Genomic DNA, 23,125 nt, shown 5'->3' with positions numbered 1-23,125 from the left:
ATAGGTGGGTGTATGTACATATGTGTGTATACACATAGGGTGATTTGAATATGAAGGGATGATGTCCAAACAATAAAATTAAGAGGTGAGAGAGGAAAATATTGGGAGGAGAAAGGGAGAGATCGAATAGGGTAAATTATCTCAAATAAAAGAGGCAAGAGAAAGATTTTACAATGGAGGGGAAGAGCAGGGAGGTGAAAGGGAATGAGTCAACCTTACTCTCATTGGACTTGGCTAAAGGAGGGAATAATATACCCACTCAACTGGGTATATTACCCTACAGGAAAATAGAGGGGAAGGGGACAAGGGGGATATAGAAAGGAGGGCAAATTGAGGGAGAGGGTAGTCAGAAGCAAACACTTTTGAAAACGGACAGGGTCAAAGGAGAAAATGGAATAAATGGGGAGTAGGATAGAATGGAGAGAAATATAGTCTTTCACAGTGTGACTACTGTGGTAATGTTTTGCATAGCTACACATGTATAACCTCTATTAAAGTACTTGTATTCCCAATGGGTGTGGGTGAGGAAGGAAGAAGCGAGAGAATCTGGAACTCAAAGTTTTAAAAACAAATGTTAAAAAATTGTTCTACATGCAACCAGGAAATAAGATATGTGGGCAGTGGGGTATAGAAATCCATCTTACCCTACAAGAAAATAAGGGGAAGGTCAGAAGGGGAAGGGGAATGGATGTGATATAAAAGAGGACAGACTGGGGGAAGAGGTATTCACTATGCTTGCCATCTTGGGGTGGGGCGTAGGGGAGCGATGGGGAGAAAATTTTTAACTTAAAATCTTGTGGAAATTAATGTTGAAAACTAAAAATAAATAAACAAATTCTGGAGGAAAAAAAGAGTTATGTGCATGTTTATTAAAATGAGAGAGTTTTTATTCTGAAAATGGTAAGCATAAGCTGTTATAGCCTTTCTGCAGTAATGATGGTAAATGAAGTTTTACTGAAAACAACAAAACAATTTCTTTTCAAAAGAGAATGGAAATCACATCAACTGAATTCATAGATTAGTGAACAAATCTATTCCATTTTATTTATTTATTTTATGTATTTATTATTTATTTATTTTTTGGTAGCATATCAACTAATATTTGTTACCTCATTTATCTATAAACAGAGTAATAAGTAGGTGAGAAGATGATACAGAGTATTGAAATATATGGGACCAAATGTTAATCAAAGCAAATATTATCAATTATGTAAGTAACAGCCATGAAGATCTCAAGTTTTATGTCCTTAAATGAATTTACCTTTAACATAGTAGATACAGAAAAAAATGCATTTCTTCCTCTGTGTTATATGTTGGCAATCAATTTTGCGAGACTGTTAATTAAATATTATTTTAATATTGTTTTTTCTGATCACATTATAAATCAGGCAGAAGCAGCCGCAATGAATAGTACAACTACAATATGCTACATTTTTATGTCATCAGTGATATCACACTCCTTTTATACTCAGAAAATTTAAAAATACCTATACCTTTCAAATGAAATATATGTCTTTGATATTTACTGTTATAGCAATTCATGGTGTGGGTGTATTAGTCATAGAGACAGTTTGCTTAACAACTCTATACTAGTAAATATGTTGAAATTCTGTGACACTTTCTTGCCAACAATGTCTAGATTTAATTTTGAGAAGATGATAAGACAACAATGCCATTTCTGTAATTCTGAATACAAAGAACATATATCTCTACTTCTGCCTTTCTAATTAGGTCTGGGTCCATTCACTTGTAGCATACCAGGCTTATCAGCTCTCTCTGGCCCTTACTTAATTAGATGACAAATGGAAGGCTGTGACAACTGCAAACTTGAGAATTTTCTCTAGTGAGTTACACAATATTTTAATTGTCTTTTTGTTTAAGAACATATATATCTACAATCAGGACCTATTGATGTAGTCACAATTTCTTTTTCAATTATTACTACAAAGTCTTACTAAAGGCAATTAATTTTTAAGTGTCAAATCATATGTATGAAGACATGCTTTTGAAAGAATATGTGAATGATTAGGGGTTGGACAAATAGAAAGAAATTACAAAGGAACATTTTCTAGAATGTGAATTTGGTGCTGATTGGCAACTCTATTGCCCATAAGCAGTTCTAGGTCACAGTTTCAAGGCAGAGAGGAGTGCTTTTGATTGGTCACAAAAGAGTAGAGGCTCACAGTTCCAGGGCCAAGAAAGCACTAGTGTTGGGGCAGAGCTGAGAATGGAAGCCACTGTCTTGGCCACAGCCACAGCCACCGCTGCCACTAGAGCCACTTCCGTGGCCAGAGCCTCCAACCAGCCCTGTCAACCAGCGAGCCTGCAGAACGATCGTCCTGCACCCTCAACTTTTACACCTTGTTTCTGGACCTTTCCAGACTCAGGACATTTTCCAGCAGGGCCACCTTGGCCAGTTCTCATTCGAACAAAAATATCAAGCAGATGTACTTGAACCTGCCTCAAGGGAACAAAGTCCTGGCCGTGTATAGTTGAATTGATGGCACTGGCAAGGGACTTTGCTGTAAAACTTGGACCCTAGACAGTGAATGGAAGAGCATTGATGAACTACCTGAATGGAATTTTGATGGCTCTAGCACTTTTCATAATGAAGGCTCTAACAGTGATATGTACCTTGTTCCTGCTGCTCTATTCTGAGACCCCTTCCAAAAGGACGCCATCAAACTGGTTTTCTGTGAAGTTTTCAAGTATAATCACAAGCCTGCAGAGACCAATTTGAAGCATACCTGTTAACAGATAATGGATGTGGTGACTAACCAGAAACCCTGGTTTGGTATGGAGCAAGAATATACTCTCATGGGAACAGATGGACACCCTTATGGTTGGCCTTCCAATGGGTTTCCTGGGCCCCAGGGTCCATATTACTGCAGTGTGGGAGCTGATAAAGCCTATGGAAGAGATATAGCAGAAACTCATTACCATGCTTGTCTATATGCTGGAGTCAAAATTGGGGGGACAAATGCTGAAATGGGAGTTCCAGATAGGACCGTGTGAAGGGATTGAAATGGGAGATCACCTCTAGATTGTGCATTTCATCCTCCATCAAGTAGGTGAAGATTTTGGAATGATTGTAACATTTGATCCCAAGCCAATCCCTGGAAACTGGAATGTAGCTGGCTGCCATACTAATTTCAGCACAAAGGCCATGAGAGAAGAGAATGCTCTAAAGTTTATTGAAGAAGCCATTGAGAGACTAAGTAAGAGACACAAGTATCACATCTGAGCTTATGACCCCAAGGGGGGTCTGGACAATGCCTGTCACCTGACAGGTTTCCATGAGACATCCAACATCAACTAGTTCTCTGCTAGCATGACCAATCGTGGCGCTAGCTTCCAAATTCCCCAGATAGTTAGACAGGACAAGAAGGGCTACTTTGAAGATTGCTGCCCCTCTGCCAAATGTGACACTTACGCAGTAACAGAGGCACTTATCCATACCTGTCTCCTCAATGAGACAGGATAAGAACCCTTTCAGTATAAAAACTAAGTGGACTAGACCTACAGATACCTTCCTTATACCCCACCCCATAACCCTTTTCTCATTCCCTCTTCCACTGCACCTCTCCCCTCTTTCAATTTTCCCTACTAGATGTAACTCAGGGCACAAAATACCATGCTTTTTGTGCCCACAGATAACTCCTTGCTTTTTTGTGGGGGGGAAAGAGGAGTAGGTTTGGGAAATGTTTTTCATCTTTTTTTTTTCTCCCATCATTGACTTTTTTGAAGACTGAGAAGTAGTATGTTAGTGGGGAAAAAGGGGTTGGGAACATAACCACTGCTTCCATCTAATCAAGTACATCAACAGAGACTTGTGACTTCCAGGAAAAAAAAAATAAAAGAATAAGTCTTTGAGATGGGAGGGTTGTGGAAGAGTAAAAGGTGGGCAGAAGGATGAATTTACTGAGTTTTTTAGAAGTGAGGGAGCAGAGTATTAAATTCATATGAGACTCTAATCTACTTTTCTTAAAAGATAAGAATTAGTAAGGGGTGGTGATCTCGTCTTGGCTTACAGGAAAACAAACCCCTTGTCTTCTAGCTGTATGGGCCTCTTTATATTTTCCCTTACCTAGTGGGAACCCTTGGCCAGAAGTTACCTTTAGAAAAGAGAAAAGGAACCTCCTTTCCCACTCATCCTCCCTTCACCCAAAGCAGAGTAGTATTTTTATATTTAAATTAAAAAAAAAACAACCTTTTATGGGGTATATGTACAAGGGGAGGAAAAGGGAGGGGGACCGAAAAGGGAACACTGAGGGAGGCGGTGGTCAAAAGGAAAACTATTAAGGGGGGGAAGGGAGAAAGGAGGGAAAATACGAACATTAACAGGGGCAGGAATAGGATGAGGGGAAAGAAACAGATAACAATCATAACTGTAAATGTGAATGGAATGAACTCTCCTATAAAACGGAGACAGATAGCAGAATGGATTAGAAATCATAATCCTACAATATGCTGTTTACAAGAAACACATTTGAAACAGAGGGATACACACAAGGTAAAGGTAAAAGTTTGGAGTAAAATATATCATGCCTCAGCTAAAGTAAAAAAAAGCAGGGGTAGCAATCCTTATCTCAGATAAAGCAAATGCAAAAATTGACCTAATTAAAAGAGATAAGGAAGGAAACTATATCCTGTTAAAAGGCGCCATCGAGAATGAAGCAATATCACTACTTAACATATATGCACCAAGTGGTGTAGCATCCAAATTCCTAGAGGTGAAGGTAAAGGAATTAGAGGAAGAAATAGATAGCAAAACTATACTAGTGGGAGACCTTAATCTCCCCCTATCTGAACTTGATAAATCCAACCTCAAAATAAAAAAGAAAGAAGTTAAGGAGGTGAACAGGATTTTAGAGAGGATAGGTATGATAGATCTCTGGAGAAAGCTGAATGGGGATAAAAAGGAATATACTTTCTTCTCAGCAGTTCATGGCACATATTCAAAAATTGACCATGTTCTAGGGCATAAAAACCTCACGATTCTATGCAGTAAGGCAGAAATATTAAACGCATCGTTCTCAGATCATGATGCAATAAAAATTATATGCAGTAAAGGGCCAGGGAAAGACAGACTAAAAACTAACTGGAAATTAAACAATTTGATCCTAAAGAATGAGTGGGTCAAACAAGAAATTATAGAAACAATCAGTAATTTCATTCAAGAGAATGATAATAATGAGACAACATACCAAAATCTGTGGGATGCATTAAAGGCAGTTCTTAGGGGAAGTTTTATATCCCTGAGTGCATACGTGATTAAATTAGAGAAAAGGGAGCTCAACGAATTGGGCATGCAATTAAAAAACCTAGAAAAAGAACAAATTCAAAATCCCCAATTAAATACTAAACTAGAAATATTGAAGACTAAAGGAGAGATTAATAAAATCGAAATTAAGAAAACTATTGAACTAATAAATAAAACCAAGAGCTGGTTTTATGAAAAAACCAACAAAATTGATAGACCCTTAGTCAATATGATAAAAAAAAAAGAAAGAAGAAAACCAAATTATGAGTATCAAAAGTGAAAAGGGTGAATCTACCTCCAATGAAGAGGAAATCAAAACAATAATTAGGAATTATTTTTCCCAATTGTATGCACATAAATTTGACAATCTTAGGGAAATGGATGAATATTTAGAAACATACAAGTTGCCCAGATTAATTGAAGAGGAAGTAAATTACTTAAATAATCCCATCTCAGAAAAAGAAATTGAACAAGCCATCAGTCACCTCCCTAGGAAAAAATCTCCAGGGCCAGATGGATTCACTAGTGAATTCTATCAAACATTTAAAGAACAATTGATTCCAATACTCTACAAATTATTTGGGAAAATTAGTGAAGAAGGAGTCCTACCAAATTCTTTTTATGACACAAATATGGTACTGATACCTAAATCAGGAAGAGATAAAACAGAGAAAGAAAATTATAGACCAATCTCCCTCATGAATATAGATGCAAAAATTCTAAATAAAATACTAGCCAAAAGACTACAGCAACTTATCTCAAGAATAATACACTTTGATCAGGTAGGATTTATTCCAGGAATGCAAGGATGGTTTAATATTAGGAAAACCATCAGTATAATTGATCATATCAACAATAAAACTAGCAGAAACCACATGATCATCTCAATAGATGCAGAAAAGGCTTTTGACAAAATACAACATCCATTCCTATTAAAAACATTAGAAAGTATAGGAATAAATGGAGCCTTCCTTAAAATAATAGGTAGCATCTATTTAAAGCCATCAGCAAGTATTATATGCAATGGGGAGAAGCTAGAAGCATTTCCCATAAGATCAGGGGTGAAACAAGGGTGTCCACTATCACCCCTCTTATTCAATCTGGTACTAGAAATGTTAGCAGTAGCAATTAGAGAAGAAAAAGAAATCAAAGGAATCAAGTTAGGCAAAGAATAGACCAAGCTATCACTCTTCGCAGATGGTATGATGATATACTTAGAGAATCCTAGAGAATCAAGTAAAAAACTGCTTGAGACAATAAATAAATTTGGCAAAGTTGCAGGATATAAAATAAACCCACATAAATCCTCGGCATTCCTATATATTTCCAATGAAACTCAACAGCAAGAAGTAGAAAGAGAAATCCCATTTAAAGTTACTGTAGACATTATAAAATATTTGGGAATCTACCTGCCAAAACAAACTCAGGACCTGTATGATCATAACTACAAAACACTTTTCACACAAATAAAGTCAGATCTAACTAATTGGAAAAATATCAATTGCTCATGGCTGGGTCGAGCTAATATAATAAAAATGACAATTTTACCTAAATTAAATTATATATTTAGTGCCATACCAATTAATTTACCAAAAAACTACTTTATAGAGTTAGAAAAAATAGTAACAAAATTCATCTGGAAGAATAAACGGTCCAGCATATCAAGGGAATTAATGAAAAAAAAAAAATGCTAGGGAAGGTGGACTAGCTTTACCAGATTACAATCTGTACTATTAAGCAGCAGTCATCAAAACTACTTGGTACTGGCTTAGGAATAGAGGAGTGGATCAATGGAATAGATTAGGCACACGAGATTCAGAAGTCAACGACTACAGTAATGTATTGTTTGATAAACCCCCAGACCCTGGTTTTTGGGATAAGAACTCACTATTTGACAAAAACTGCTGGGAAAACTGGAATATAGTATGGCAGAAACTGGACATAGACCATTATCTAACACCATATTCCAAAATCAAGTCTAAATGGGTTCATGATCTAGGTATAAAGGTTGATACTGTAAGCAATCTGCTAAAACAAGGAATAGTTTACCTATCAGACTTGTGGAGAGGGAATGACTTTATAATGAAACAGGAATTAGAGAACATTATAAAATGTAAAATGGATAATTTTGACTACATGAAATTGAAAAGTTTCTGTAAAAATAAAGCCAATGTAACCAAGATTAGGAGGGAGGTGGGAAATTGGGAAGGAATCTTTACAATCTATGTCTCTGACAAAGGACTCATCTCTAAAATATACAGAGAACTGAGTCAAATTTATAAGAATACAAGTCATTCCCCAATTGATAAATGGTCAAAGGATATGAACAGGCAGTTTTCAGAGAAAGAAATTAAAGCTATCTATAAGCACATGAAGAAATGCTCTAATTCACTATTGATTAGAGAAATGCAAATCAAAACAACTCGGAGGTACCACATCTCACCAGTTTAGATTGGCTAAGATGACAAAACAGGAAAATGACAAATGCTGGAGAGGATGTGGGCAAACTGGAACACTAATGCATTGTTGGTGGAGTTGTGAACTGATCCAGCCTTTCTGGAAAGCAATCTGGAACTATGCCCAAAGGGCTATAAATACTTTCATACCCTTTGATCCAGCAATACTACTCCTAGGGTTATATCCCAAAGAGATCATAGAAATGGGAGAAAGACCCATATGTACAAAAATGTTTATAGCAGCTCTTTTTGTTGTGGCAAAGAATTGGAAATTAAGGGGGTGTCCATCAATTGGGGAATGGCTGAACAAGTTGTGGTATATGCATGTTATGGAATATTATTGCGCTATGAGAAACGGGGAGCAGGCGGTCTTCATATTTACCTGGAGAGGCTTAAAAGAACTGATGCTGAGTGAGAAGAGTAGAACCCGGAGGATTTTGTACACAATTACGGACACAACGTATGTGTGATGACCAACTTTGATAGACTGGACTCTTCTCAACAATGCAGGGATATAAGTCAACCCCAAAAGACGCATGATGGAGAGAAAAACGTGCATCCAGAGAAAGAACTAGAAAGAACTAAATTTATATCCAGGTGGAAGCAAAATACCTGATCTTTTTCGTTCTCTTATTTGATTTTATGTCCTCTTTACCATTTTTCATTCCAGCTGGTATAACCCATCCTTATAACCTGACCATTGTATAATGTGAAAGTATTTACAGATCCTATACTTGATTATAATACGCCATGGTGGGGAGGGAAAGGAGGGGGACAAAATGTGAAATTCAAGGAATTGTGGAATTGAATCCTGTAAACTAAAAGGAAACAAATTAATAAATTAAAAATTGAATTAAAAAAACGGACAACATTTAAAAAAAAAAGACAACAATAAAAAAAAGAAAATATCCCCATAAAAAATCATTTATCTGTAAAAGAGGCACAAAAATTCAATACAGAAAAAGGATTACTTAAAAAACAACAACAAAAAAAAAACAGAATAGGCCAAATGGAAAAGGAAGTTTAAAAATTCACTGAAGAAAATAATTCCTTAAAAACTGGAATTAGGCAACTAGAAGCTAATGACACCACAAGACTTTAAGAAACAATAAAACAAAAGCAAAAGAAGGAACAAAATAGAAGGAAATGAAAGGTATCTCATTAGAAAAGCAACTGCCCTGGAAAATAGATCAAGGATAGATAATTTAAGAATTATTGGACTACCTGGAATCCATGATAAAAAAGAACCTAGGTATCAGTTTTCAAGAAATTATAAAGGAAAACTTCTCTGATCTATCCAGCAGATAAGATAGAAATTGAAACATCCACAAGTCACCACATAAAAGAGAACCCAAAATGAAAACTCCTAGGAATTTTATAATCAAAATCCAGAATCCTAGAACAAGGAGAAAATCTTGTAAGCAGTCATGAAGAACCATTCAAATACTGTGGAGGCATAGTTAGGACCACGATAGCTTCAGCATGTTCCATGTTAAAGGAACATAGGACTTAATAATATTCTGGAAAGTGAAATAAGCTAGGATAACATAACCTACTCAGATAAACTGAGTATAATTCTTCATGAGAAAAAAAAAGGTATTTAAGGAAATAGAGTACTTCCAAATAGTCTTGATGAAAAGACCAGAGCTGAATAGAAAAATTAACATACAAACAGAAGACTCAAGAAAAATAAAAAAGTAAACATAAAAGAACAGTCATGAGGGAGTCATTAAAGTTAAACTGTTTACATTCCTATGTGGGAAGATGATACATATAATTCCTAAGAATTTTATCATTAATAGGGTAATTAGAAGGGGTCTATATAGGGGCAGCCAGGTAGCACAGCGAGTAAGAGCACCAGCCCCAGAGTCAGGATGACCTGGGATTGAATCCCAGGCTCAGACACTTAGCACCCACCCAGAAACACCTGGCCATGTAACCTTGAGCAAGTTACTTAACCCCAATTGCTTTAAAAAAAAAGGAGTCTATGTAGAAAGAATGCACAAGGATAACTTGATTATGTTGGGGTGATTAAAACAATACATTTTAGTGATGAGAAAGAGGCATGAATGGGGAGAAAGGATAAGAATAATGGGAAAATTTTTCTCACATAAAAAGGCACATAAGGAAGAGCTTTTTTATACTGAAGGGGGGACATGGTGGGTAGTGGTGGGGAATATTTGAATGCTTATTCTCACTGGAATTCCTTGTTCAACAAACAGGGAAGAATACACACACATACACAGAGTTGGGTATATAAATCTATAGGTATATAAATAGGAGAAGAGGACAAGTTGTATGTGTGTGTGGGAGGAATGACTAAAAATAAAAGAAGGCAGATTAAGGCAGGCAATGGTAAAAAATGAAATAGACTTTTGCTGAAGGACAAGTTGAAAAATGAGAGAAGGATAAACTGAAGAAAATAGTATGGAAGGAAATAGTGATTATATCTGTGAATGTGAACAGGAAGAGTTAATTCATAAAATAGAAGTAGTAGAACGGATTAGAAACCTGAATCCAACAATATGTTGTTTACTAAAGACATACTTGAAACAGAAAAGCAGTCACAGGATTAAAATAAAGGGCTGGGGCAAAATCTATTATGCTTCAGCTAAAGTTTAAAAAAAAAGGCAGGAGTAATCATGATCTCAGACAAAATAAAAGCAAAAAGAGACTTCATTAAATGAGATAATGAGAGAGACTACATTTTGCTAAAAATTATCATAGAAATAAAGCATATTGACTTTTTTTATACTAAATTTCCCTGATAAAGGCCTCATTTCTCATTAGAGAAGGAGAAGTTAAAACAATTCTGAGGTAGCACCTCATACCTATCAGAAATGACCAATGCTGGCAGGGATGAGGGAAAATAAGTCCATTAATGAATTGTTGGTGAAATAGTGGACTGTTACAAATATTCTGGAGAACAATCTTGAACTATGCCTAAAGGGCATAGTACAAACTTTGCATATCATTTGAACGAGTAATACCTCTACTAGATCTGTATGCCTAAGAGATCAAAGAAAAAGGGGAAAAATTATATGTATAAAATATTTGTAGCACTCTTTTAGTGATGGCAAAGAATTAGAAATTGAGGTGATAGTCATCATTTAGGGAATGACTGATCAAGCTGTGGCATATGATTGCTATGGAGTGCTATTGTGATATGAGAAATTATGAGGAAGCTTGTTTCAGTAAAAAGAAAAAAGTGACAAGACCCTTATGAACTAATGCAAAATGAAGTGAGAAGAATTGAGAGATCATGAGGAACAATAATGTTGTAATGCTGATCAACTGTGATAAAGTTATGTACTCTGATCCTTATAATGATTGAAATCAGTTCCAGAGGGAGCTTGATAGTAAAATGCTATCCACCTCGAGAGAGAGAGAGAACAAATAGACTCTGAGTACAAATTAAAGTATATTTTTCCCACTTTTTTGATTTTTTCATATTATGGATAATATGGAAATACAATTTTCATGATTTCACATATACAATTGATGTATTATTTGCCTTCTCAGTGGGTAGGGAAGGAATAAGAGGAAAGAATCTGGAAATCAAAATTTTAAAAAATGAGAATATTCACAATAAAAAAACTATGACTTTTGAATGCTTTAAAAAAGGATATATGGGATGCTTTTATACTTTAAGACTCTCTTGGGGGTACTTGCCTCCTCCATAAATACAATTCATGCATTCTCAATGACTTAATAGATGGCCTTCCAGAGTAGTGGTTTAGGGGAAAAAAAAGTATTCTCCTACTTACCTGGTGAATATAAAAATAAGGAAATGGCTAAAGAACCCCTAGTTATCCTTTAAGAATTAAAGTTTTTAAAAAATCAGTGATGGAAGTCACAATAGCTTCATCAGAAACAGGTAATGCCAGACCATTCTTATTTCCTTGTTAGATCATTTTTATCAAACTGATATGACATGATTGTTTTGATTTGCTATTACTCCAAAAGAATTTTGTTATTTTTTGACTAGGTCTATAAAGTGTGCCCTTTTCCAATCCTATATCACCTGTTATATGCTTTATAAACTTTCACATGTCACTGACAAAAGTTCAGCAATTTACTTTTAGCACCTGATAATTGGCATGGTACTAATTGTGTAAATTAATTTAGGTAGTGTTGTAATTTTTATTATACTTACATAACCCAGCTGTAGCTTTATAAAGCTCTCCAGATGTTGGGGAATACTTTATTTTTGTAAAAACATAAGGTGTGGGGTTTGGGAATAGTCTATAGATTCATTCATGTAGAATAACTAAAATGGTAGATCAGAGGATTTCTATAGATATAGTTTATATAGATTTTGGCAAAACATTTGAGAAAGAACATCATTCTATTTTTGAAGAACAGACAAAGAGATGTAGACTAGAGGATAACACAATTAAATGTCTTCAGAATTGGTCTAATAAACAGACACAAAGTGTAGTTGACAATTATTCAGTGTGAGCTTGCTAGAAGATCTTCAGTAGAATGTCCAAGGAATCTAGGTTTTCTCTTACCATTCAATTTATTAAAAAAAAAGACTTGGGGAAATATAACTGTCTTCCCAAATTTGAAGACTGCTATTGGAGGAAGGATTAGAGTTTCTCTGTTTAAAAGTTAGAGCAAATATAAAAAATGTGAACAGAGGTAACAAAGCAAGTGTTATTGCTTATCTGCATGTTGTCATTCTTCTAACCCACAAAAGTTGGGTTAGAAAAACCAATACCTCGAGATGATCTTTAAAATCAGTGAATATATGCAAATATATTTAGTAGTTTGGGTTGAATGAAATATTTGGTTCAGTCAAACATCCAGGTCAGACCATGAAATTGTTTACTAACCCAATCAATAACAAACTTCTCTTCCTTTTTTTATTTATATTTTTTCTGATTTACATCATTAATTTACACCTGATTTTGAGTTACAAATTTCCTCCCCGTTTTCCCCCTACCCACCACCCCAGAATAGCAGTCCCACAGGCTATCCCCTCCTCCAATCTACTCTCTCCCATATCTTCTCCCATACCCCCTTAGACTTGTTCAGTAGGGCATGGTGGATCTCTATGCCCCGGTGCCTGTACATCTTCTTTCTCAATTACATGTAAGATAGTATTAACAATATTATATAGATAGATAGATAGATATAGATATAGATATTGATAGATATAATTTTAAACATTTGATTTTAAATCTTTGAATTCCAGATTTATTCCTTTCCTCCCTTGTCACTCACCCTTACTTAGAAGATAAGCAGTTCAGCACAGGTTTTCCATGTGTAGCTAATGCAAAACATTAACATAGAAGATATATTGTAAAAGACTGACTATATTTCCCTCCCTCCTATCCCACCGCCCACTTGTCCTATTCTCTACTTTGATCCCGTCCCTTTTCAAAAGTGATTGATTCCAACTTCCCTCCCCCGCCCCGCCCTCCCTTCCATCATCCCCCCTCTCATCCGCTTCCCCCTACTCTCCTGTAGGGTGAGATACCCTATTTAGTGTGTATTTCATACCCTCCATGACCAAATTCAGTGAGAATAAGGTTGACCCATACCCTTTTGCCTTCCTATTCTTCCCCTCCATTGTAACTCTTTTCCCTTGCCTCTTTTTTATGAGATAGTTTACCCCATTCTGTCTGTCTCCATCTCCTCTCATTATATTCCTCTCTCACCTCTTAATTTCCCCTTTTAAGTATCATCCCTTCCTATTAAATTGGTCCTACGCCCTCTATCTATGTATACCTCTAAGCATATATACACACATTCACATATGTATTCATACACCCATATACCCTCCAATATAGACATATATATGTAACATATATATATATATATATATATATATATATATATTTCTATTTCCTTTAACTATTTTCATACTGAGAAATGTTTCATCAGTTACAATTATCTTTTTCCATGTAGGAATGTTAATAGTTTGACTTTCATCAGTGGCTTATGATTACTTTTCCCTGTTTACCTTCTCAAGCTTCTCTTGCTTCTTGTATCTGGATGTCAAATTTTTTATTCAACTCTGTTTTTTTCATTAAGAATGCTTGAAAGTGGGGCGGCCAGGTAGCACAGTGAGTAAGAGCACCGGCTCCAGTGTTGAGAACACCTGGAGATCGAATCCCGGGCTCAGACACTTAGCACCCACCCAGAAACACCTGGCTGTGTAACCTTGAGCAAGTTACTTAACCCCAATTGCTTAGGGGTGGCCAGGTGGCTCAGCGAGTAAGAGCATCGGCTCCAGTGTCGGGATGACCTGGATCAAATCTGGGCTCAGATACTCAGCACCACACCCAGAAATAATAACTGGCCGTGTAACCTTGAGCAAGTTACTTAACCCCAATTGCTTTAAAAAAAAAAAGAATGCTTGAAAGTCTTCTGTTCCACTGAATGACCATATTTTCCCCTGATACTCAGTTTTGCTGGGTAGGTGATTCTTGGTTTTAATCCCAGCTCCTCTGCCCTCTGGAATATCATATTCCAGGCCCTTCGATCCCTCAATGTAGAAGCTGCAAGATCCCGTGTTATCCTGATTGTGTTTTCACAATATTCAAATTGTTTCTTCCTGGCTGCTCGTAATATTCTCTCCTTGATCTGGGAATTTCTGAACCTGGCTATAATATTCCTACGAGTTTTCTTTTTGGGATCTTTTTCAGGAGGTGATCAGCGGATTCTTTCAACCTCTATTTTGCCCTCTGGTTCTAAAACATCAGGGCAGTTTTCTTTGAAAACTTCCTGGAGGATGATTTCTAGGTTCTTACTTTGATCATGGCTTTCAGGTAGTCCAATAATTTTTAAATTATCTCTCCTGGATCTATTTTCCAGATCAGTAGTTTTTCCCATGAGATATTTCACATTGCCTTCTATTCTTTCATTTGTTTGGATCTGTTTAACATCATCTTGATTTTTCTTAAAGACACTAGCTTTCTTTGCTCCAATCTAAATCCAAGGGAAAGATTCAACTCATTGAACTTTTGAGATTCTTTTTCCATCTGGAAAATTTGGCTTTTCAAGACATTCCTCTCCTTATTCCCTTTATAAGCCTCTTTTGCCATTTGAGTTAGTCTGTTTTTTAAGATGTTATTTTCCTCAGTCAGGCTGTTGACTCTCATTTCATAATTTTCTTGTGTCATTCTCATTTCTCTTCCCAGTTTTTCCTCCACTTCTCTTATCTTCTTCTTAAGGTCCTGTATGGCCTGTAACCAGCACGTATTTTCCTTTGAAGCTTTTGGTTCAGGAGTTCTGACTTCACTGTCTTCCTCCTTTTCCATGCTTTGCTCCTTTTTGTCCTCCAAATCAGAGTCTAATGTTGGAATCTTCTGTTTGTTTAGTTTCATTTGTCTGGTCATGTCGCCTCTCAGTCATTTGACCCCTGGGCTTTTTGCCACAGTAGGACTCTGTCACCAGATAGGGGAGCTTTCGTCCCAAACGCTGGGATTTTCTTAGCTGCCAGAAGTATTAGTTGGGTGCCCTCTCTGAGGCCTCCACATGCTCCAGCAAGCTGGTCATGAACCCCAGGACCTCCACCCTAGACTGCAGTCCAGATCCAAGCAGGTTAAAGCAAGAGCGATTACCCCTCATACTGGTTGCTTCGTCACCCTACAGTCTGCAGGCCAGGAGTTAAAGCTGCCATGGCCACTGCCTGTGCTGGACGTCTCAGAGGCTTCTTGCCCTGGGGACAGAAGCCAACACGTTCCCTACTACTGGTCCCAAAGTCCACGCTGCAATGACCTGCCACTTTGTCCTTAGCATCTTTGTGTTGATAAATCTGGAAACGACCATACCTGCTGCTGATTTGGAGTCCCTCTGGCTGGGCAGCTGGTCAGGCCTGCCCTGACGCTAAAACCTCTGGCTCACTCGGGCCTGGCCTCGGCCCCCAGACCACTACGCTGGCTGATTCCTGCTGGCCTGCCCGGCTGTCCTCAGCCGGGGGTTAGCTTCTCTGTGTCATTTTGTGGGTTCTTCAGCTCCAAAGTTTGTTCAGAGTCCCCTTTTTACATGGACTGGGGAAGGTGGAAGCTAGAGCCATGCAGAGGTCCTGCTTCTACTCTGTTATCTTGACTCTGCCTCACAACCTTTTCTTTCATAATCCACTCTAGATTGTTCCCAGGAACTGAAATAAAGCTCACTGTCTAATAGTTTCCATGTTCTATTCTGTTTCTTTGATGAAAATCAGAAATTTGCCTTTATAGAATGGTAGTAGAAGTGATTCCTGAAAGATGTTCAGAAGCAAATTTAGTCTTGATGTCAGAAAAACAAAGAATCAAGCAAAAATAAGCAATCCAAAACTTTTTTTTTTCCAGTTGTTCATTTGTTCAGTTATATCCAACTCTGTGTTACCCTATGGTCTTTTGTCCATTGGTTTTCTTTGGAAAAAGATAACTGGAGTGGTCTGCCATTTCCCTCTGCAGTGTGTCCTCATTTTGCAAATGAGAAATTGAAGCAATTAAGGGTTAAGTGACTTGCCTAGGCTCACATAGCTAGTAAGTATCTATCTGAGGCTGGATTTGAACTCAGATACTCCTGACTCTGAGCCCTGTACTTTATCCACTGTACCACCTACCTGACCCTTCTCCTAATTAATGCTATAAAAAATTGGATAGTCTACCTGAGAAAGTAAGTGTGTTCTCTTTAAATTGGATGTCTACAAGTGGAGGTTGGGTGACCACTTGTTATAGCGGTGATTTTTTATGGGAAATGAACATAGTACATAGCCACTGAAGTCTCTTAACAACTCGAAATTTTTTAATTATACTCATCCACCTAAGTCTTTTCTTCTCTAGATTGAACATATTTAGTTTTTTCAACTCATTATCATATTGTATGACATGAATTTGAAGTTCTTCCTATGTGATTTCACTCCACACTCTTAGTATTAATTCCCTTTGTAAAATGCAGTTCCTTGATATGTGAACCATCACCTCCCTAAGTCAATGTGTGTGTGTGTGTGTGTGTGTGTGTGTGTACATGTATAGTTTTGGAAATTTTTAAGGATGAACTTAATTTTCTGAATAGTGTGCCATATACTTGTTCTCCTTCCCCCCCCCCGAAAAAAACCCTTTCATTTTTCTTTCGTGCTTTAATATTAGTATATCTCTTTTAAATATCCTAATCATCACCATGGTTCTGATTCTTAACTAACTGAGCACTCTAGGTGGTTGTCTCATTAGTACTAAATTATGCTATTTATTTGTGAAACTGAAAACAGTGATACCCAAAGAACACATAGTGTATTATTAGAAAAAGCAGAACTTTGGAAATAGCTTCTTTGCCTTTTATAAACTTATATCAATAGCTTTATGCGATTACTTAACATTTCTTGCTACCTGAAAGCTTTTAGGGATTAAGAAACAACACATTTCTATTTTTCCACATGATAGCATACTCTCTTTATCCTAGGTCCTTACAAAATCACAGCTATATAAAGACAAAGATCCTGTAAATTGGCTTCTAGCAAAAGGTTGAGCTGTCATTTAAATGTCTTAAAGGATATTATATTTCTTAAATGACTTTAGACATGAATGTGTTTATATATAACATTTTGAAATGATTAAATATGGATTTTATTTATTTTTAAATGAAGATATTTTGTCTCAACGAACTAAATAAAGACCATTTAGTATTTTATATGCATTTTGAAAGTTTTGTCTCTTTTTCTCTCATTCGGTCTTATGAAGGATTCAGGAAATTATTATGTGCCCTCTTAGGAGTTTAGGAATTCCTCATAGGAGTTTAGCAATCAAGACTGACATCCATGAAAAGATAAATTCATTTGGATATGTAACTTTATAATTGCCTTTTACCAGTGAGTGATAACTTTAAAATACATATGTATTAAATGTAGAGTTAGTGACTTTAATAGGATAATTTTAAAAATATGTGACATTCAATATTTGGTAACAAGATTGTTATCAGTACTTATAAGGCATAGTAGAATATACATTGGCTTAAAGTCAGAATTTCATTTGAATTCCAATTCTCACCCCCTCTATGTGATTTGAATCTGTTTCTTCATTTTTAAAATGGTAGTCTTAAAAAATGTTCAATTAATACTTCACAGAACTTTTGTGGAAAAAGTGCTTTGCAAATAGCTAAGCATGATGTAGAAATAAATATAATATTAAATATAATTTAAATATAATCTTAATATGTATATGTAATATATAGTATATATAAATATAATCTTAAATATAATTATTCTTAAAAAGAAAATGTAATCTTAATAGGAGAAAAAGCAACATTTTATAACAATATACTATTTTGTAGTTTTCTTGTTGGTAGTCAATTCAGTCAAATGAAATGGAGAAGATTCTATAGTGTAAACATCAGTCTAGTGTAGTAGTAATAGCTCTGTCACTAAAATTGCATGGAAGCCCCTTATAGTACATCGACATACCTTTTCTCAATTTTTCCCTATGCGTCCTGAGCATAATATTTTCCCATGCTCTTTCTCTTACTTTTCCTTTCCCTGAGCATTTACATGTATAGTCAATGTCTCACTCCCTCATGCTTGTTTATATATAGCTTCATAAATTGACTCTAATCATTTAATCTGTTTGTATTTTCTCTGAATGATGAGGCTGTTAGCCATTGGAGAATAGGGATTGTTAACTATAGGAAAAATATGCTTCTTCTCAATTTTGCATATCTTGTGGGTGCTAGAAGTCCAAATATAGGAAGCTCATCTGTTGTGATTGATTTGGTTAGTAATCAGTTTCACTCTGGCCTGGGTGTTTAACTGAGCTGACTATTTCATTCACCCCAAACTACTAAATATATTTGCATGTTTTCAGTGATTTTAAAGATAATCTTAAAGAAGTCATTTAAGAATTAGTATAATTTTAAAAACATGAACAGAGGTGACAAATATTATTGTTCATCTACAGGTTGTCATTTTTCTAACCCTCAGAAGCTGCATATATTTATTTTTCTGGATTAAAAATGAATTTGGTTTCTGACATTTAAAATCTGTCTTGAAAAAATTACTTTCCTAATGCCTTTCTCCAGCTTAAAAAAATAATATATATATTATAAATGATTTTTCAATAAGGCATCAAAACTACATGAACTGTTAATAATGAAAAATATATGGATTGTGCTCAGGAAGCCAAAATATTTTAGTCTATAAACAGTATTGTATTATCATTATGTTGTGATGAAATGGTGAATTTTTATGAAAGAATTCAGGTCTGTGCCTAAGTACCATTTTCAACTTCACACTGAGTTTGTGGGACTATAGGCATTTTTTATAGCTGAATACAAAAGAAAATTCATTCATTTTCCATGAAAATATTACCTGCCTCCATTTTTTTATCTAAATAAAAAGTGTTCTGAAATACTTGTTTATGCTTTTGTACTGCTGCCTGTTTTGCTGTAAAAGGTGACTGCTTTCATTTCTGTATAACCCTCAAACTGTGAAAACACAGAGGTAACTTGAGTTAAACAGGCTAGGGAAAAACTCAAGGAAAACCTGCATGTATTTGTTGCTTTATTTTATTACAGTTTTTTTTTGCCTCTGTACTTAACATGAGGTTTAATAAGATCCATATGAATTGCCAGTAAAGTATGACAAATACACGGGAATAAATTCACATAATTAGGAGGGACTGCCCTTGGGAAAATCTTGGGAGCAGACAAATTTGGTCTTCAGTTTATGTTGACTCTTTTATGTGTCTCCTTTCTAATAATACCTCCTTCTTTCAAGTGTTTAGGTAATGGTGCCCAGAATTCCTCATTTACGGACCTTCCTGGGACCTGCATCTCTATTCTATTCTTCTTTTTTTCCCTTGTAATCACCACTTAGCCTTTTTTGCTTCTTCTCTTCCAGTCTTCAAAATGAGTAGAAAAGGGTTAATGATCAGAGTAAATTCATCTTTTTAAGAAAGGTGGAATTTTTAAAAATTATTATTAAAAAATACCTTTATAAAATTCCTATGACAGGGGTGGCTAGGTGGCGCAGTGCGTAGAGCACCGACCCTGGAGTCAGGAGGACCTGGGTTCTGATCTGGCCTCAGACACTTCACACACACACACACACACACACACACACACACAAAACTAGCTGTGTGACCTTGGGCTAGTCACTTAACCCCATTGCCATACCCTCCCCCCTCCAAAAAGCAAAAAAAAAAAAAAAATCCTATGACAGTGCCTCATCTCACTATGGAGATAAACCTGGGTTCTTAATAGGAATTCAAGTGGAGCAGAAGTGGGAGGCTATGCAAAGCTGAAAATGATTCGGGTAAGATTCTGTGAACAGTTTATGTCTGTTCCATGGGGACTATGCAATCCTAAATGCACAGAAGGTCATTGGTAGTGCTACCGTGTTTCCCCGATAATAAGACCTATCCCGAAAATAAGCCCTCCCCTTACTGTGTAAGATTCCTCTAAAATAAGCCCTCCCCCCAAAATAAGCCCTATTGAGATTGCTACTGTAGTGAAGGTAATCCCCTGCGCTATATGCTACATTACGGTACCCTCTGTATGCACCGTCCTCCCCCCCGGTGAAACGCACGCCGCGCTCCGAGCTGCATCCAATCAGAGCTGTAGCAGTGAATGTGTCATCCTGTTCTTCCCCAGTGATATGCTTATTGAATAAAGGTACATTTTTTTGTTCACATATACCTGTTTATTAAAATTGCTGTCAATGTTCATTAAAATAAGCCCTCCCCTGAAAATAAGCCCTCTGGTGTTTTTCTGTCCAAATAAATAAGACAGTGTCTTATTATCGGGGAAACACGGTATTAGTAACCAGACTACTAGATTTGCAGGGAAAATGACTTGGATTCAAATCATACCCTTATATTTGTTGGTTTTATTCCCAAGTGAGAATAATTTGACCTTTCAGAGACCTAGATTTCTTGTCTGTTTAAAGGGGATGATAATATCATTCATTAACATTTTTGTTCCAAGATTGTTGTAGGAATCAAATTAGATTTTGTTAAGTAAAGTCAACATACATTGAACTATGTGACAGACACTGACTGTGCTTAATGCTGGAAATAAAAGAGGGTCCAAATCCAGTCTGCTCTCAAGGAGCTCAAGTATAATGAGGGAGATTTCCAGCCATAGTAGGATAGCCAGTAAAATCACATGGAGTTGGGAGGAGTATCTTGTCAAGGCTATATGGAGAGGAAGTTAGGTAAAGAATGCCAGGAGGGTCCGAAGATGCCAGGCTATAAAGGTTTTTCAGGGCCAAACAAAGAATTTTATATTTGATGCTGGGTATAATAGGAAGCTACTAGCACTTATCAAATAGGTAGTACCATGGACTGATCCGCACTTTAGAGTGTTACTTTTGATTTCTCAGTGAAGGACTAGAATAGAGATTTGAGAGAGAAAGAACAATTGGAAAACTATTTAAATAGTTCAGGCATTGAGGGAATGACAGTCTGCATCAGAGTGAAAATAGAATTAATAGGCCATGGAAACAGATTAGATTATGAGAGTCAGCATGTGAGAGAGTGAAGAATCAAAGATGTTTGTGAGTTTGGGGTTCTTGAAAAGATGATGGAGTCTTCCATAGTAATGGATATATTAGAAGGAAGGGAGGATATGGGGAAGAAGATAATGCTTTCAGTTTTGTATGTCTAATAGGTTGCTGGAGATGCAATACTGTAGGTTCATAGAGAGGTTAGGATTGGGCAAAAAGATGTGAGAATCTTTGGCAAAGATATGACAATTGAACCCACTGGGAGCAGATGAGAATAGAATAGTGGGAAAGAGGAGGAAGACCCAGGACAGAATCTTGTGGTACACTTAAAGTTAGCAAACAGAAGGACCTGGATGAAGATCCAGTAAAGGATACTGAGGCAGGTAGGAGGAGAATCAGGAAAGATTTTGTAGGTTTTTGAAAAGCTAGAGAGAAGAGAATATCAAGGAGAAGAGGGTGATTGACAGTTTTAAAGACTGCAGAGAGGTCAAGATTGGTGAGGATTGAGAAAATACTATTAGATTTGTTAATTCAGAGATCAATGGTAACTTGAGAGTGAATTGTTTCAGTTGAATTTGAGGTCAGATGAAAGACAACAGAATTAAGAATAGAGTGAAGGAAGTGAAGTGGAGACACAAATTGTAGAAGACCTTTTCAATGAGTTGCCTATACAATTTTCCGTGTATGTCAAGAAAGGAGGGAGAAGTATAGGATTATCCCTAGTGAAGATTGATGACTAAAGCAAAATATTTTTTGAGAATAGCCTAATTTTGGGCAAGTTTGTGGGCAGTGGATAAGTCATCAGTAGGCAGGGAAGGACTAAAGATTAGTGAGATGGTAGAATGATGGGAGGGACAATCTGTTGTGTTGCAATCACTAGTACATGTAGAGCGGTTTGTTTTAGTAAGTAGAAGGGAAGGGTCACTTCTTTATGTGTGTCAAATGTATTAAACTTAAGGACTTGTAAAATTTCATCTATTCTAATTAATTGGTGAATTGTTCTGGCCAAGAAACCTGTGATACACAATAGAAAATTACTCAATGACCCCTTATGTGATTCCTTTCTGCTTTTATATTAACATTGGCAAAAGTGGTTGAAATAAAGGGAAGAGAATACTAAAAAAATCTCCCAGATTTTAAACAATCTACAAATATCAAATTAACTCTTAATAATCTAAGTATGATACCTCTACCCAATAACTAATGAATTATTCTTCTATGGACAAAATAAACAACATCAGTATTAACATTCTTTCTACAAAGTAAACCAGAATATTTAAGGACAATATTATCAAATGTAAAGGTTTCTTGCAGATTCTTCAGGAAACACACATAGATGTATTACCTAAGTTGATTTTTATCATGTACCCACAGACAAGAAGAAACACTATTTGAATGCATAGTTTGCCTTGAACTGCTTAAACTTATAAACAAAAAGAACACCGTGGAGATAATTGCACTTTAAGTGACAGCATCTGTGGCAAATGATAAAGAACCAGAGAATTTCTTTGAAATACCTGACAAAATCCTCTAAACAAAGTAAATCTATAGCTTGATGTTCACTGATTTCATTATGAAGAGGACGATGAGAAAGTTGAAAAATATGTTGGGAAATACATTTTCAATTAAAAGATGGATAATGAGAAACTCAGAAACCCCAAATAGCACACTGTATGTGCATATATGTATGTAGGTGTGCGTATGTATAATTTATTTTTTAAAAAATTATAATTTTTTAAAACTTGGTCAATACTGAAGGTTATAAAATTTGAAATTTATAAATCTAATATATATATGTGTTATACACACACACACACACACACATATATATGGATGGGGAAATAATGGATTACTGATATTGGAGTTTTTTTGAGGCTACTCTTCATATTAAGTGAGCTTTGAACTAGTTAGAACAAAGGTCAAGATAAATACCAGTTTAGAAGAAAGGATAAATGAATTAATGAACATGAAACC

At 36.1% G+C, this 23,125-nt stretch overlaps 1 protein-coding gene and 1 pseudogene across 3 annotated transcripts in view; both read left to right on the top strand.

Annotated features, from left to right (window-relative positions):
- Positions 1-23,125, top strand: part of BRINP3 (BMP/retinoic acid inducible neural specific 3) — a 515,429-nt gene that overhangs the window by 349,130 nt on the left and 143,174 nt on the right. The gene's annotated exons all lie outside the window — the stretch shown is intronic.
- On the top strand, positions 2,228-3,637 carry LOC138151135 (glutamine synthetase pseudogene; annotated as a pseudogene).

Source organism: Petaurus breviceps, unplaced genomic scaffold (genome assembly GCF_028583685.1).
Source record: "Petaurus breviceps papuanus isolate PSGF00001 unplaced genomic scaffold, PetGlider_PUasm1.0 90895, whole genome shotgun sequence".
Taxonomy (NCBI): Eukaryota; Metazoa; Chordata; class Mammalia; order Diprotodontia; family Petauridae; genus Petaurus; species Petaurus breviceps.
This window is presented reverse-complemented; position numbering and strand designations above follow the sequence as displayed.